This window comes from Hordeum vulgare, chromosome 5H, assembly GCF_904849725.1.
Source record: "Hordeum vulgare subsp. vulgare chromosome 5H, MorexV3_pseudomolecules_assembly, whole genome shotgun sequence".
NCBI classification, from domain to species: Eukaryota; Viridiplantae; Streptophyta; class Magnoliopsida; order Poales; family Poaceae; genus Hordeum; species Hordeum vulgare.
In genome coordinates, this window is record NC_058522.1 from 143,698,594 (window position 1) to 143,716,930 (window position 18,337).

The following is an 18,337-nucleotide window of genomic DNA, read 5'->3' on the forward strand; positions in this document are numbered from 1 at the left end:
GACTTCTAAATCTCGGGACGAGATTCTTTTGAGTGGGGGTGAGTTGTCACATCCCTAACCCTTAAGCAAGATAGCATTGTGCTCATGTCTTCTTTGCATTTGCATCTAAGAAGTTTCGACAAAAACAACAAAGTGGCAAAGGAAAAACTCAAAACCCTAGCCACCATTTCAATTAAAGGAAATTTCAACTAGTTCAAAATCAATGAACCCAAAATGGCCTCAAGAAATGTTCAAACTTTCTGATAAATCATGAAAGTAAGTGAGCATTGGAGAAAACTATTTTCTTGACACTTTAAGCATTTTAAATAAATACAAAAGCTACTGGTTTCAAATTTAAAAATTGAAATCAGAAACTATAATTTTCCAAAAATGTTGAAAATCTTGGAAATGAGTGTGGATATTATAACAAATATTTCAGGAGGTCTAAAATAGTTTTTACTTTTTGTTTTGGAGCTGAATTAATTAGCAATACAATAATTAGCAAAACAGAAAAACAAAAACAGAGAAAATGGGAAAAAGCTTACCTGTCGCCCAAGCCTGGCCCGGCCCGTCTCCCCGCTCGTCCCCTCCCTCGCGCCAGTAGGCAGCAGGAGGTGGCCGCCGCCCCCTCCGGCGCGGCCACGCACCTGCGTGCCTGCCTGGCCGCCGGTTCGCGCTGGCGACGACGGGGATAAGCTCCCCAGAGCTTCCCCTATCCATTCCCTGCCTCGGTTCTCCTCCTCCTCCCGGATCTCCTCCTCCTCCTTGCTGCCGCCATTAGAGCCGAGCTCGAGCTCGAGCTGCCCGTGCCCCTGGCCATAGGATCCCCTCCCAGAGCATGCCATTAGCTCCGCCTCATCGCCCTGGTCATCTCTGCCAAAGCCGAAGCTTCCTCGAGCCCTGCAACGCCCGCAACGCCGTCGTCTTCCACCTCCGGCCGCCGAACCTCTCCCGTCGATTCGTCGCCCCCAGGCCTTCCCCGAGCCGTCTAAGCTCTGCTCTGCACTCCCCGTGAGCATGCGGTCGTTTTCCCTAAGTTTCCCCCGTCGATCCTCTCCTCTAGCTCTAGTTTCACCGGAGCCCGACGAGGACCGCCGCTGCCGCTCGTCGCCGGTAGCCCTCCGATGATCAGCTCGTCCTTCCGAGGGCACCAGCAGCTCCAGGACGACGCGTAGATGCCGTAGCAGCTAAGAACCGAGCGTAGATCCCTCTGATTCAAAGCCCCCGATGACGCCCGAGCTTCGGCCGCCGCTCCGGCTCGTCGCCGACGCCTCTTCCGGCGACCCTAGCCTCCCCAGATGGTCCTGCCAGATCGGCCACTTCGCGAGCATGCTGTAGCTGCAAACCGCGTGCGTTTTGGAGCTGTGCAGCGCCGTCTAGGTCGCCTCCGGCGAGCCCTCCGCCGCGGGTCTGGTCACCGGCGACCACCCTCCGGTGGGCGTCGACGTGGCCGACCATTAGGGCGTAATCGCCCTCCCCTCAGTCGCTGCCAGAGGGCCCCACGCCTGGTCAAACCCCAATTAGGGGCTGGTCAGCGCGGGATTAGTCCCAGAGAGGCTGACCAGTGGGCCCCCCCTGTCAGGTTTGACCTGAACAGGTCGGCTGACCTGCTGACGTCAGCCTGACGCAATAAATAGAATTTCCAGTTTAAAACTAATTCAAGAAATTGCTAAGAATTGTAAAAATCATAGAAATTAATCTGTAACTCCAATGAAAATAATTTATATATGAAAAAGTATCAGAAAAATTCAAGGATTCTGATTATGCTATTTTCAACTATGTTTGAAAAAGTTACAGAACCCTAAATTGTGAAATAAGGAATAATTCAATTCTTCTAATCACTTTATAAATGGAATTTGCAAAAATATTCAAATTTCATTATATATGCAATGATCACACACTGCCCTAATTAAAAATCAGTATCATAACATGACATTCATGCATGATAACACCAAGTTGATCTGAGCATCAGGTCGAATCAATTAAACCGGTATCCGAGAATACCCCGTTTGAATTGCTATTCGAATGTGATTCAAATCAACTCTAAACCTATTACTTGTTGAAAATAATAACTTATCACTTGCATTCTCATGCCATGCTCATGCATCATTTTGAGTGCATATGATTGTTATTGAATGTTGCCATTCTTTTCGGTAGGCTCCGCACCCCCGGATTCCACCGAATATCCGTCTGACGGATATCGTTCCTCCTCTGAGCAACAAGGCAAGCAACCCTTTTGATCATCCCGATAAATCCCATGTTCTTGCTCCTGCACCTATTTATTGCATTAGGATCAAATGCTTCAACTGCTTTTGCCACGATAGTTGGACCCACTTCCTTTGCATGACTTAACCTTGTCATAGTAAATAGCCGAACCTTGCAACCTAGCATACCTGGTAGTTGCTTGAGCTATGATGTGCCTTATCCTGCTACGCATGCTATGCTTAGAGTTGTGTATGGTCTGTCATCTGGGAGATGAACAGAAATGTGGAATGTGTTCGGTGGGCAAAGGTTGTGTGTTGAACTTGATTTGGTAAAGGTACCGGTGAAAGGCTATGTAGGAGTACATGGCGGGTTGTTTCATTGGAACCGTCCTTAGGAACTGAGTTCCGTGTATGTAATCCAAGACTAGATACTACCACATGCTGGGCCCTGAAATATGACCCCGCTCGGCCTATTAATCGCGTAGTACTCGGTCCAGGAGTTGCAAGTAGTTTCTGGTGTTTATAGTAATGCTGGAGGCCGTGCATGGTGCTGACCTGAGAGGTGGACCGTGATGCGGTAGGCAGTGGCACGGTGTACCAAGTGGCACCCGGATGGTGGGCTTGGGAACCCTGCGCACATCGTTTGAGGCCGTGGCGGAAACCCCGGCCGGACTTCCGTACGGGTTACTCTCAGATAGGCGATAAACATGGACTAGGTACTAGTGTGGTTAACGGTCGTGGCCGACTCCCTCGCTAGGCTTCTGCTTGAAGGTTGCCGAGTTGCATGACGTGCACATGGCGATAAGTGGCGAGAGCGTGTGTGAGGAAGTACACCCCTGCAGGGTTATGATCTATTCGAATAGCCGCGTCCGCGGATATGGACTACTTGGAGACATATGTTGTTCATAGATAACTTCAATGGCTACTCATAACATTGTCAAGATAAGCGTGAGTGTCGTGGACGGCATTTCCGTATGGAGACGGAATGATTCCACGATAGTGTATTGTTGTGGTGTTAGTGGACTCGTGTGCGAGAAATCAAGTTGTCAAAACTAATTTCAAAATGCAAGTTGTCTAGCCACAAGTCAAATGCTGGCTTTCCGCATGAAACCCCACAATACTCTTTGATACCTTGCATGAGTAGTTAGATCTCCTAAAGTCTTGCTGAGTACCTTCGTACTCATGTTTGCTTAATAAATGTTGCAGAGGTTGCTAATGACCCTAATGGAGGGTTCTTCGTAGACATCGACGACGACGAGTAGCTGGTGTCCCAGCTACGATCTGGCCCTACGTCGGCTCTGTAGTATAGTCAGGCCACGTGCCTACTAGTTGCCCTGTCTGTACTCAGACAGTTTATAACTCTTCCGCTGGCTTGTATTGTATGACTGCTATTATGGGTCGTGAGACCCTTAATGTGTAATATTATGTGTGTGGCTCTTCCGAGCCTCTTAAATAAAGCTTGTATGTTTATGGTTATGTTGTGATGCCATCGATGTATCTATACATATCGGTATGCCATGCGTACGTGTGTCGTACTTGATATGTATGGGGTTCGATTACCTAGTCGTGAACCTTAGTAGCACTCCTTACAAGGAAATGCCCCTTTGTGGTCCAACGAGCCTTGGTAGTTCGCTACTGCTCCGGACACATTGGTTGACCGGCATGTGTCCTTCTTAGCTGCTGTGTCTGTCCCCTTTGGGGAAATGTCACGCGATGTAATGGAGTCCTTGTAGCTTGCTACGACTCATCTACATTCGCCGATGACCGACACCTGCTTTGTTGGGTCATGTATGCCTGTCCTTGTGCGGTACTGCCACTTTGGTTTATGACTAGACATGTCGATCTGGGTTCGTTGACATTGGATTGGTAGCGATACTATCGCATACGTGAGTCAAAAGACGCAAACGGTCCCGGCTAAGGTAAGGCTGCAGCCGTGGAGTTAACCGTGTGTGAGACCACAAAGGGATGCGATGGGTTACATGCTAGATTCCTATGGCTTAGGATCGGGGTCCCGACAGCGTTGGTATCAGAGCCTGACTGACTGTAGGATTACTAAGCCAAACTGGTCGAAGTTGAGTCTAGAATTGCTTTAGTTATATATAAGGGAATTGTTTGTGGAAGGGAACGTAAGACTGTTGTTCTCTTCTCAAGTTATTCTATTCTGGTCATCCTCGTCTCTTCTGCGGGAATTAAGGACTAGGGTACTCATCTTCTCCTAGGCTCGTGTTTCCGATCGGTAGCTTATAGGACTACGGGTCGAGAGAAATTGGGTTTCTTTTATTCCTAGGAAGCAGGAAGTAAGTTTGGTGACCAGAGAGTTGAACTTGATAGTTGAGTGGTTACGCTATTCCATTTTGGGTTGTCTCAAATTTGTTTTGAGCATTTACAGCCGTTATGCTGCCCAATTTTGCATTCAGAGCTCTAATGCTTTTGCATTACTCTCTATTTACAGATGCCTGGCCGTCCTTCTCGTCAGGTGGTACGTCTGACCAGGTGCATTGATGTACCGGGTCATACGGCCATGCTGGTCAGGGTGATGTCGGTGTGCGGTTACCGCTGGTACCCCGAGTACACGGTAGAGGAACAGTACCGACTTCAACCAGAGCCAGTACATCTGCACTGTTAGGGTATTTCCAGACTACCCTGGAGCGGAGAAGCCAATCCATTGGTCCTATGGGTTGGGGGTCACCGTTGACATGGCAGTACAGGATGCTGCCTATTCAATGCTGACTATTATGAGAGCGAGACATGCACTGCTTTGCAAATCTTTATGTCATCTTATAGATACTGATACTATGTGCTATTTGGAAATACTCCAAATATCTACTATACTATATGAATCCGTTTTACTACTCAGAGTTATTCGGATTAGTGTCAAAGCTTGCATCGACGTAACCCTTTACGATGAACTCTTTAATCACCTCCATAATCGAGAAAAAAAAAAATCCTTAGTCCACTAGTTACTAAGGATAAGTTTGACCACTGTTTTAGTGATGCAATCCTGGATCACCTTTTGTACCCCTTGACAGACTCATGGCAAGGCACACATCAGGTGCGGTACACATCTTGGCATACTTTAGAACCTACGGCTAAGGCATAGGGGAGGACCTTCGTCCTTTCTCTTTCTTCTGCTGTGGTCGGGCTTTGAGTCTTACTCAAATTCGCACCTTACAACACAACAAAGACCTCCTTCTTTGCTGATCTAATTTGAACTCCTTCAAAAAGTTGTCAAGGCATGCATTTCATTGAAAGTTCTATTAAGCGTTTTGATCTATCTCTATAGATCTTGATGCTCAATGTTCAAGTGGCTCTATCCAGGTTTTACTTTGAAAAACTCCTTTCAGACAACCCTTTATGCTTCACAGAAATTCTACATTACTTCCGATCAACAATACGTCAACCACATATACTTATCAGAAATTCTATAGTGCTCCCACTCACTTCTTTGGAAATACAAGTTTCTCATAAACCTTGTACAAACCCAAAAATCTTTGATCATCTCATCAAAGCGTGATTCCAACTTTGAGATGCTTGCACCAGTCCATAGAAGGATCGCTGGAGCTTGCATACTTGTTAGCATCCTTAGGATTGACAAAACCTTCTGGTTGTATTACATACAACCTTTCCTCAAGGAAACCGTCGAGGAAACAATGTTTTGACATCCTATGTGCAATATTTCACAAACAATGCAGCAATTGCTAACATAATTCCAATAGATTTTTAGCATCGCTACGAGTGAGAAAGTCTCATCATAGTCAACTCTTTGAACTTGTCGGAAACATCTTTGCGATAAGTCGAGCTTTTCTTAATGGTGACTTTTCACCATCATCGTCTGTTTTCCCTTTAAAGATCCATCTTTACTTAACAGTCCTACGACCATCAAGTAGTTCTTCCAAAGTCTACACTTTGTTTTCATACATGGATCCTCTCTCGGATTTCATGGCCTCCAGCCATTTGTCGGAATTCGGGCCCACCATCGCTTCTCCATAGCTCGTAGGTTCATTGTTGTTCAACAACATGACCTCCAAGACAATATTACCGTACTACTGTGTATTAGTACGTGACCTTGTCGACCTACGAGGTTTCTAGCAACTTGATCTGAAGCTCAATGATCACCATCATCAGTTTCCACTTCAATTGGTGTAGGCGCCACAGGAACAACTTCCTGCGCCCTGCTACACACTGGTTGAAGTGACGGTTCACTAACCTCATCAAGTTCCACCACCCTCCCACTCAATTCTTTCGAGAGAAACCTTTCCTTGAGAAAGGACCCGTTTCTAGAAACAAACACTTCGCTTCCGGATCTGAGATAGGAGATGTACCCAACTGTTTTGGATATCCTATGAAGATGCATTTATCCGCTTCGGGTTCGAGCTTATCAGACTGAATTTTTTTCACATAAGCATCGCAGCCCCAAACTTTTAAGAAACGACATCTTAGGTTTCTCTAAACCATAGCCTATACTGTGTCATCTCAACGGAAATACACGGTGCCCTATTTAAAGTGAATGAGGTTGTCTCTAATGCATAACCCATAAACGATAGTGGTAATTCGATAAGAGACATCATAGTATGCACCATATCAAATAGGGCGCGGCTATGACATTCGAACACACCATCACACTATGGTGTTCCAGGTGGCATGAATTGCGAAACAATTTCCACATTGTCTCAACTGTGTACCAAAACTCGCAACTCAGATATTCATCTCTATGATCATATCAAAGACAGTTTATCCTCTTGTCACGACGATCTTCACTCTAAAATAGCTTTGAACTTTTCAATATTTCAGACTTGTGATTCATCAAGTAAATACTCCTGTATCTTCTCAAGTCGTGAGTGAAGTAAGAACATAACGATATTCACTGTGTGCCTCAGCACTTATTGGACTGCACACATAAAAATGTATTACTTCCAACAAGTTACTCTCTTATTCTATGTGGTATGATTTTGCATGTCTCAAGTGATTCAAAATCAAGTTAGTCCAAACGATCCATCTGCATGGAGTTTCTTCATGCGTTTATACCAACATGTATGGTTTGCATGTCTCAAACGTTTCAAAAATGAGTGAGTACAAAGATCCATCAACATGGAGCTTCTTCATGCATTTAACACCAACATGACTCAAGCGGCAGTGCCACAAGTAAGTGGCACTATCATTATTACTTCGTATCTTTTGGCACCAATATTATGAACATGTGTAACACTACGATCGAGATTCAATAAACCATTGAGGGTAGTCATTCAAGCAAATAGAATAACTATTATTCTCTTTAAATGAATAATCATATTGCAACAAACATGATTCAATCATGTTCATGCTCAACGCAAACACCAAATAACAATTATTTATGTTTAACACCAATCCCGATGGTAGAGGGAGCGTGCGATGTTTTGATCACATCAACCTTGGAAACACTTCCAACACGTATCATCACCTCGCCTTTAGCTAGTCTCCGTTTATCCCATAGCTTTTATTTCGAGTTACTAATCACTTAGCAATCGAACCAGTATCTAATACCCTCGTGCTACTAGGAGTACTAGTAAAGTACACATCAATATAATGTATATCAAATATACTTCTGTTGACTTTGCCAACCTTCTTATCTACCAAGTATCTAGGGTAGCTCTGCCTCAGTGACCGGTCCCCTCATAACAGAAGCACTTAGTGTCGGGTTTGTGTTCAATCTTGGGTTTCTTCATTAGAGCAACAACTGGTTTGCCGTTTCATGAAGTATCCCTTCTAGCCCTTGCCCTTCTTGAAACTGGTGGTTTTACTAACCATCAACAATTGATGCTCCTTCTTGATTTCTACTTTCGCAGTGTCAAACATTGCGAATCGCTCAAGGATAATCATATCTATCCTTGATATGTTATAGTTCATCACGAAGCTCTAGCAACTTAGTGGCAGTGACTTTGGAGAACCATCACCATCTCATCTGTAATATTAACTCCCACTTGATTCAAGCGATTGTTGTACTCAGATAATCTGAGAACATGCTCAACGATTGAGCTTTTCGCCTTTACTTTGTAGACAAAGAATCTTGTCGGAGGTCTCATACCTCTCAACAAGGGCCCGAGCATGAAATCTCAATTTCATCTCTTAGAACATATCTTATGTTCCGTGACGTTTCAAAACGTCTTTGATGCCTAGCTTCTAAGACATTAAGTATTACACACTGAACTATCACGTAGTTATCAAAAACGTGTATGTCAGATGTTCGCAACATCCACAGACGACGCTCGAGGTGTAGTACACCGAGTGGTGCATTAAGGAAATCAGCCTTCTGCGCACCAATGAGGACAATCCTCAGTTTTATGGACTCAGTCTGCAAAGTTTCTACTATTATCTTTCAACTAAATTTCCTCTAGGAACATATAAAACAATAGAGCTATAGCACAAGCTACATCATAATTCACAAAGACCTTTTGACTATGTTCATGATAATAAGAGTTTAACTAATCAAATTACTTAATGAACTCCCACTCAAAAAGTACATCTCTCTAGTCATTTGAGTGGTACATGATCCAAATGCACTAACTCAAGTCCGATCATCACGTGAGTTGAGAAAAGTTTCAGTGGTAAGCATATCTATGCTAATCATATCAACTATACGATTCATGCTCAACCTTTCTGTCTCATGTATTCCAAGGCCATGTCTGCACATGCTAGGCTCGTGAAGTTTAACCCGAGTGTTCCACGTGTGCAACTGTTTTGCACCCGTTGTATGTGAACGTTGAGTCTATCACACTCGATCATCAGGTGGTGTCTCGAAACGAAAAAATGGCACAACGGTGCACAGTGGGGGAGAACACAATTTCATCTTGAAATTCTAGTGAGAGATCACCTTATAATGCTACCGTCGTTCTAAGCAAAATAAGGTGCATAAAAGGATTAACATCACATGCAATTCATAAGTGACATGATATGGCCATCATCTTGTGCTTCTTGATCTCCATTACCAAAGCACCGGCATGATCTTCTTGTCACCAGTGCCACACCATGATATCCATCATCGTGCCGCCCTCGAGGTTGTCATGCTATCTATGCTATTACTACTAAAGCTACGACCTAGCAATATAGTAAATGCATCTGCAAACACAAATGTTAGTTTAAAGACAACCCTATGGCTCCTGCTGGTTGCCATAGCATTGACGTGCAAGTCGATATTAACTATTACAACGTGATCATCTTATACATCCAATATATCACATCACGTCATTGGCCATATCATATCACAAGCATACCCTGCAAAAACAAGTTAGACGTCCTCTAATTGGTTGTTGCATGTTTTACGTGGCTGGTAGGGGTATCTAGCATGACCGCATCTTACTTACGCAAAAACCAGAACAAAGATGTGCAAGTTGCTATTTAACCTCTCTCCAAGGACCGCCTCGGTCAAAACCAATTCAAATAAAGTTGAAGAAACAGGCACCCGCCAGTCATCTTTATGCAATGAGGTTGGATGTCAATCGATGAACCAGTCTCCAGTAAGCATACGTGTTATGTCGGTCCGGGCCGCTTCAATCCAACAATACCGCCAAATCGAGAAAAGACTAAGGAGGGCAGGAAATCAAAAATCACTGTCCACAAAACATTTTGTGTTCTACTCGAGATAACATCTACGGATGAACCTAGCTCATGATGCCACTGTTGGAGAACGTTGCATGGGAAACAATTTTTTTCCTACGCACACGCAGACCTATCATGGTGATGTCCATCTACGAGCGGAGATTAGATCTACATACCCTTGTAGATCGCTCAGCGGGAAGCGTTAAGAAACGCGGTTGATGTAGTGGAATGTCTTCACGCCCCTTGAACAGGCCTACGATATGTCCCACGAACTGTCTCGCGATCCGCCCCACGATCCGTTCCGATCTAGTGCCGAACGGACGTCACCTCCGCGTTCAACACACGTACAGCTCGACGATGATCTCGGCCTTCTTGATCCAGCAAGCAAGACAGAGAAGTAGATGAGTTCTCCGGCAGCGTGACGGAGCGCCGGTGTTGGTGATGATCTATTCCTGCAGGGCTCCGCCCGAGCTCCGCGAAAATCTAATCTAGTGGAAGAACTACGAGGTGTAGGTTTGAGTTGCACGTGGCAAAGTTGTGTCTCAAAACAGACCTAAACCTCTAGTATATATAGGAGGAGCCAAGGGGTGGGGCAAAGCCCTAGAGCGCTGGCCAAGAAGGCCTCCTTGGGTCGGCAGACTTGGGGAAGGGAGGAGTCCTTCTCCAATCCCACTTGGATTAGGACTCCTTCCTTATTTTACCACCTCTTTTGGATTGTGACATTTGATACACACAAGGTATTCCTCTTGTGTCAGTGAGTTACATGATCTCATGGTCATAGGAATGAATACTTGACACGCACCAAAAATAGCAATAAAATGACACAATCACATGCTACGTTCATAGTTTGGGTCTTTTCCATCACATGATTCTCCTAATGATGTGATTCCGTTATCAAGTGACAACACTTGTCTATGGTCAGGAAACCTTGACCATCTTTGATCAACGAGCTAGTCAACTAGAGGCTTACTAGGGACAATGTTTTGGCTATGTATCCACACATGTATTTGTGTTTCCTATCAATACAATTATAGCATGGATAATAAACGATTATCATGAACAAATAAATATAATAATAACTAATTTATTATTGCCTCTAGGGCATATTTCCAACATCATCATCATATTAAAACCAAAGTACAGTAGTGATCAAATGTTATTACTACGAAAAAAATACATAAAGTTCATATATAGTTCTCATAAAACTACATACAACTATGTAAAACATTTAAATGCAACAACAAATGTGATCAAAATTGCAACTACGGTAACAATTGACTGATACGTCTCCAACGTATCTATTATTTTTGATTGTTCCATGCTATTATATTATCTGTTTTGGATGTTTTATATGCATTAATATGCTATTTATATTATTTTTGGGACTAACCTATTAATCTAGAGCCTAGTGCGAGTTTCTGTTTTTTTCCATGTTTTCGAGTATTGCAGATAAGGAATATTAAATGGAGTCCAAACGGAATGAAATCTCCGGAATGAATTTTCTTGAACCAGAAGAAACCTGTCAGACTTGGAGAAGGGGGTAGGACACCTGTCGGGAGACAGCAAGCCTGCAGGGCGCGCCCTAGGGGGGGCAGGCTTTTGGCCCCCATGCAGGTCTCCTAACCCTAATCCTTGTCCTATAAATTCCCAAATATTCCCCCATTGCCCAAAAGAGAGACAACAAAATACTTTTCAGCCGCCGAGATCCTCTATTTCCATGAGATCCAATCTGGGAGCCTTTTCCGGTAATCTGCCGGAGAGGGAATTGATCACGGAGGGCATCTACATCAACTCTATTGCCCCTCCGATGATGCATCAACAATTCACCACAGACCTACGTGTCCATAGCTAGTAGCTAGATGGCTTCTTCTCTCTCTTTATTCTTCAATACCATGTTCTTCATGATCTTCATGGAGACCTACCCGATGTAATACACCTTTGCGGTGTGTTTGTCGAGATCCGATGAATTGCGGGTTTATGTTCAGATTATATTTGAATATTATTAGAATCTTCTCTGAATTCTTATATGCATGATTTCATATCTTAGCAAGTCTCTTCGAGTTATTGGTTTGGTTTGGCCAACTAGATTGGTAATTCTTGCAATGGGAGAAGTGCTTAGTTTTGGGTTCAATCTTGCGGTGTCCTCACCTAGTGACAAAGTAGGGGTAGCGAGGCACGTATTGCATTGTTGCCATCAAGGATAAAAAGATGGGGTTTTCATCATATTGCTTGATTTTATCCCTCTACATCATGTCATCTTACTTAATGCGTTACTCTGTTCTTCATGAACTTAATACTCTAGATGCAGGCAGGAGTCGATCGATGTGTGGAGTAATAGTAGTAGATGCAGAATCATTTCGGTCTACTTGACACGGACGTGATGCCTATATGCATAATCATTGCCTTGGATATCTTCATAATTATTCGCTTTTCTATGAATTGGTCGATAGTAATTTGTTCACCCATCGTATTATTTTCCTTTATGAGAGAAGCCTCTAGTGAAACCTATGGCCCCCGGGTCTATTTTCCACATTATACTTTCAGATCTACTAAACGAAAATACCAAAAATATATTGCTGCTATTTGTTTACTTTTGTTTTACTTTTAGATCTATCAATCTTTTATATCTATCTCTATCATATCTCATCCTTGCAAATAACTCTAAAGGGATTGACGACCCCTTTTTAGCATTGGGTGCAAGTGTTTGATTGTTTGTGTAGGTACTACGATTGGGGCCTTGCTTGTTCCTCCTACTGGATTGATACCTTGGTTCTCAACAAACTGAAGGAAATACTTATCTACTTTGCGGCATCACCCTTTCCTCTTCAAGGGAAACCAACACAAGCTCAAGAAGTAGCATTGACCCAACAACATAATGATACCAATCCTCTTTATCAATGGCATATGTTCTAATATTCCTAATCTTCAAGCGCATTGCATCCATCTTCAAGCGCATTGCATCCATCTTCAAGCGCATTGCATCCATCTTCAAGTGCATTGCATCCATCTTCAAGCGCATTGCATCCATCTTGATCTTGTGATCATCGACGTCATCGACAACATGGAACTCCACTTCCATATTCTTCTCCTCATCTATTTTCAATTTTTTCTTCAAGTAATTGTTTTCTTTTTAAACTAAATTTAACCTCTCGACAAAAGGGTCGGTTGGAATTTCCGGTTCACATACCTCCTAGATAAAAACATCCATGTCATGTTATTAGGCATAATTGGAATAAATACTAAATGAAACAAATAGTTATAAAAAAATATACCACTTCCGAATCATAGGCCAAATGAGGGCCGACGTGGGGGGATACCAAAACCATCGCACTATATAATAACAAACAATAATAAAAGTAAGAGATTTATACAAGTATCTATCTAAATCATACAAGTAAGAATTTGTTTTATTTTAAAAAGAAGATAAAAACAAGAGGCTCACCACGGTGGTTCCGGCGACGAGATCGGTGTGGGAGATCGACGACGGTGAGGACGGGGACGGAATGACACCTACACATGTGCAGACTCTAATAAGTTAATTTGAGCTCAAATTGTGCATCTAAATCAAAAGAACTCCCACATACACTCCTACACTAAAACCCACACACCACTCTACTTCTAGAGCATTTGAAATGAGCTAAACTAGTAGTGAGAGATGAAAGGATGAAATAGCTAACCTTTTAAACACTTGTGTAGTTGATGCACCGCCAAACCTAGACAAATCTTGAGGAAAATGGAGCTTGGAGGTAAAGCTTGGTGAGGAGAAAGCTTAAGTGTGGCTCGGGCATTTCATCGAACACCTCATGTGCATGCATAGAACGGTGAACAAAGCAGGGCATGCACACCTCCCACATGGCCAAAAAATAGAGGAGAGGGTGGGCAGGGGCGAGGGTATATATAAGCATCTCTTTGGTCCTAGTTGGTGGCAAGAACCGGGACAGAAGACTAACCTTTAGTCCCGGTTCCAGCCACCAACCGAGACTAAAGGTGATGCACCAGGAGTGAGGACCATTGGTCCCGGTTTGTGTGTGGAACTGGGACCAAAGGGGTCACACGAACCGGGACCATGGCACGGTCAGCGCCATGGCCTCAAGAACTGGGACTGATGTACCCATTGGTCCCGGTTCGTAACAGCACCGGGATTAAAGCTCTTATCTCGCGTGGACCAAAGCCCTGTTTTCTACAAGTGATTGAAGCACACAAAAGAAATAACACAAAAATATTTGAAGTCTTGAATATTGTAGTATATCAAACATGTAACAGTATAAGCTTTACAACAAAAAAGCTACATTTCTACTAGTTTGAACAAAGATGTACGCTCCCTAGCCGGTAGATCAAACAAATCAATAATTTTATTAACATCGAACTTTGCACCTATTTCCTTTCCAATGTATGCATCCATGTAATGTCAAAGAAAATCATCATCCATTTTACTTTGGAGACGCGTCTTGATAACCTTCATTTCTAGGAAGCTCTCTCCGCAGTTGCAGTTGACACCGGGAGAGTGATGATCAATTGCAATAATCTATCAACCATTGGATACACAAAAGCCCCTTTTCCCGTCTCAAGCTCCCCGAGTTCAATTTCACGTGCAATGTCGGCGGCTTGATTTGCTAGTAACTCGTCATTGCGTTTAGGTGAAACACTAAATTATTTATGAAAAAACTACTTATGAGTGGTGTCTTCCTCTTCTTCATGACCTATAGAGTTCTCACATTAGTAAAAAACAAATATGTTATACGTAATTGATCTCATAAGTACCAAAATATACTAAGTAGTAAGTACTAACAGTTGATTAATTGATTTGTTGAATCAAACCGAAGAGTAACAACTACAAATCTACAATAGTATGAATTTGTAGACTTATTACATTTAGCTCCTTCTCTGAACACATGACATGATCGATCAGTTTTTAATTAAGAATTGCGTGTGAACTAGTGACAGCACCGTTCCACTGTCTATACTCGATTGATGCACGGTCGACAACAGCTTCACGAATCACCACTCGACGACGGGCGGAGCACGGTGGTGCGACGCGCGACGGACGACATAACTGCGTCAATGAAACCCTAGCGGCCAGCGCGGTGCGGAAGAAAAAATGGACAAGCTAATAATATTAATACTAGTCCCCGCTGAAGTTAGTTGAGGGAAGGGGGTGGCCAATGGGTGGCCAACCATTTGATTTTTTTTGGAGGGGGGGGGGGGAGGAGGGGTGTTCTGGCCCCCGCTCGGCCCCACTAGCTCTGCTCTGGCCCCCACGGCGCCACTGCCAGACACACAAAAATTGAACGATAACAACAAGCCCCCAAGCAAGGAAAGCCCCGGTGAGCTGCAGAAGGTCGCCACAGGGGAAAATATGCCATAGGAGACCGTAGAGAAGTACGCCCCACAACCAATCTTGATGCACCAAGTGATACTAAGGCTGGTCATAGTGGGGAGTATCATATAGTAGTATCATGCATATGATACTATTGTATGATACTACCTTCATAGTGCATAGTATCATAGATGACCTTATTTATTGACATGCATGACATATAGTAGCATAGCATTTAACATGTTACGGTATCTACCTATGTTACTCTAACCCTCTCTCTCATTTTTAATTGTCTGCCACATTAGCATGTTTGCTAGTCCCAAATACATGATACTACCTTAGTTACTCCCACTATGGCGAGCCTAACAGAAGCAGGAGGCAAAATGGATGACGGAAAAGCACCACGGTCAACCACCACAACTTTTGCGAGCGATAAGAGCAGAATGCCCCTCTACACATGCTATACCAAGGGTCTGGGAGGCGCGAGCACCCAGATACGGAACCCCAAGAATTCTTCAAACTAGGGCCCTACCTGACCATACCTTAGGCTGAGCCTAAAAAAACCCATGGTACAAAATATAAGTTCGAACCCGGCCCGGCCCGAATGTAGGACCTAATTTTTGAGCCTAGGCCCAACCCAAAACCGAAAAAGCCCGACCCGACGTGGGCATAAAATCGGGTTTCCACATGCGAGAGCCCGGCCCGGCCAAGCCGTCTGGCTTGATTATCAGGCCCGAGCCCGGGCCGGATTAGACCGGACCGATCGGGTCGGGCTGTCCATGACCTGTTATACTGGGGGCTGATGAATCCATTGTAGCTGGCACCACAGAAAACCGTCAAGCATGACCATGAGGGCTATCCGCGCCCTAATCATGCTTATACAAGGCGACGACCCAAAAACCTATCAAGGAAGGCCAGAAGAATATGTGTACTAAAGCGATAAGTGCAACTTCAATAAGACTCCCTCGAGACTGCCGCCTACCAGCATGCCGAGTTCCACCTAAGGGTTCAGCCAAAAAGTGCGTTCAACGCCAGCCGTGCTGCATCTTACAATAATGAGAGGGTACTTGGATACGTTTTAGTCCCATGACTAAAAGTAATGAGACTAAAACTTGCTAGCCTCACCCATGCTTGGATCCAAGTACTAAAGAGACTAAAATCAAGTTAGTGAGCATTTATTATCCTCCAAACCCTCCAATCCAGAACTTGCATGAGGAGTTAAATGAGGAGAGAGAGGACTAATGCACATTTTAGTAGGGGTACCCCTCACTAAAATATTTTAGCGTCAAGACAAGTTTTAGTCTCTCTTTAGTCAGGGGTGCTTGGAACTTTAGCCTTTTAAAGAGACTAGTTTTAGTCAGACTAGTTTTAGTCTCTTGGATCCAAGCACCCTCTGAGTCCGCGACGGGCTTGTGGGAATATAATAACATGAACAACCCTCCAATACTAGCGCATGGCATACAAACAACGGCAACACTGGTGAAAAAGCTACAAGATACGCCGGATAATGGGACCTCCTGAAGTCCTGATAAATCTTGTGAGGGTCATCCACAGAGTGGAGGAGATCCAGGGTAATACAATGAAGAGCCGCGCTTCAATATAACCCCCTCCCAAAACGTATAAGGGGTAGGGGGTCATTTCACATGCCGTATAGCGCTCGTGCCATATAGTCATCCGCGTCATTGTATAGACCGCTCGCGTACACCTCACAACTGCCGCGCGCGTACGCCCTACACGTGTCACTTCATTGGTACGAGTAAAAAAAAAGTTCGCCTGATGCCGTCTACGCTCGTCCAACATCCGCCGTTGGTGAAAACCTAGATTGCTCCGTCATTCGCGCCACTGCCAAAATTTTGTCAACGTCATCTTCGCCCGGCCACGCGCTGTCTTTGACGCCACCGATGTTGGCCGGCCTACGTGCTGTCTTCGCCGCCTGAATCACCAGTGACCATGGAGGATCGTGACCTCTCTGACGGCAGCGACGAGGTAGGCGAGCTTTCAATTTGTATGTAACATCGCACTGATTCCTCATTGTAACGAGATGCAAAAAATGTAGGTAATAGTTTACTGTATGAAATTGTGCGACGTACTATCAAGCATTTTATTATGAAATTGATTATATTTGTGATGATTTTATGTAATGTTTTATTTAATCTAACACTAGATATAAACGTCATGTATAGTTGGACGAAGAGACAAGTTATGACGACAATGATTGGGGAAGCGAGGATGGATCCTTGACATTGAATGTAGACCATCATGTCGAGGAGAACTATATGAGTATGGATGAATCTTATAGTGGAACTGTACGTGTCATGAACATCGACAAAAATATGAAATACAAACATCCACAAAGACACTTACATGTATTTGTTTTAACTTTGTATAGGTAGATGAGGATGATGACAATGAGAATATGGATATAGATGATTCATATGCTGAAAGCGGTAGTCAGGTAAGGTTCATAAATAATGAGGTGATGCGATGACATAACAACCTTATTAACACTTACATAAATTATTTTACATCTGCGCACATGGATGCGGTTGGGTACTATGGGCAAAATATAGTCGATGATTACATTAACCAGAGCGATGTCGATGCATCTTATGACGAGAGCTTGAGCAGAGTAAGTTTTTCACAGAAGTTATACATGAAAGTCGTCATACAACAACTGACTGATATACATGGTTCTATGTATTTTTTGTGCAAGGACACATTGCTAGCACTAGTGGGAAAGATGAGCATGACGTTGGTGATAAGTGTAATTTTGGCGTTGCCTATGATGAATTTCAGCAAGAGTCACTAGACAGGAGTTGGAAGGTGATGCCCACGACATCGAGGTCAGAAGAGGAGGCGTACGATTTCTATAAAGCGTACGCGAAGGAACATGGATTCAACATTAGAATGGACTTGTTGAGGCTGAAAAAGAATGTTGAGGGAACTATACGCTTTAGGCGGTTTCTGTGTTCTAGGGTTGGAAAACGACATGCCAAGTTTTGTACCATGGAAGGGAGGACCCGTAGGCTCAGACCGGAGAGTCGTTGCTTGTGTGAAGCACATCTAATAGTGAATCTTGATAATGACCATGCAATTTGGTATGTCAGTTGTTTCAACAATGTTCATAGTCACATTCTTGCTAGACCATACGGAGTTACATTTCTCCGGTCATATAATCGAATAGCGGAATAGGGGAATTTCATAGGCTTGAGATTTCAGCAATGTCAGAACCTGGGATCAAAAAACACATTATTTTTGACAAGTT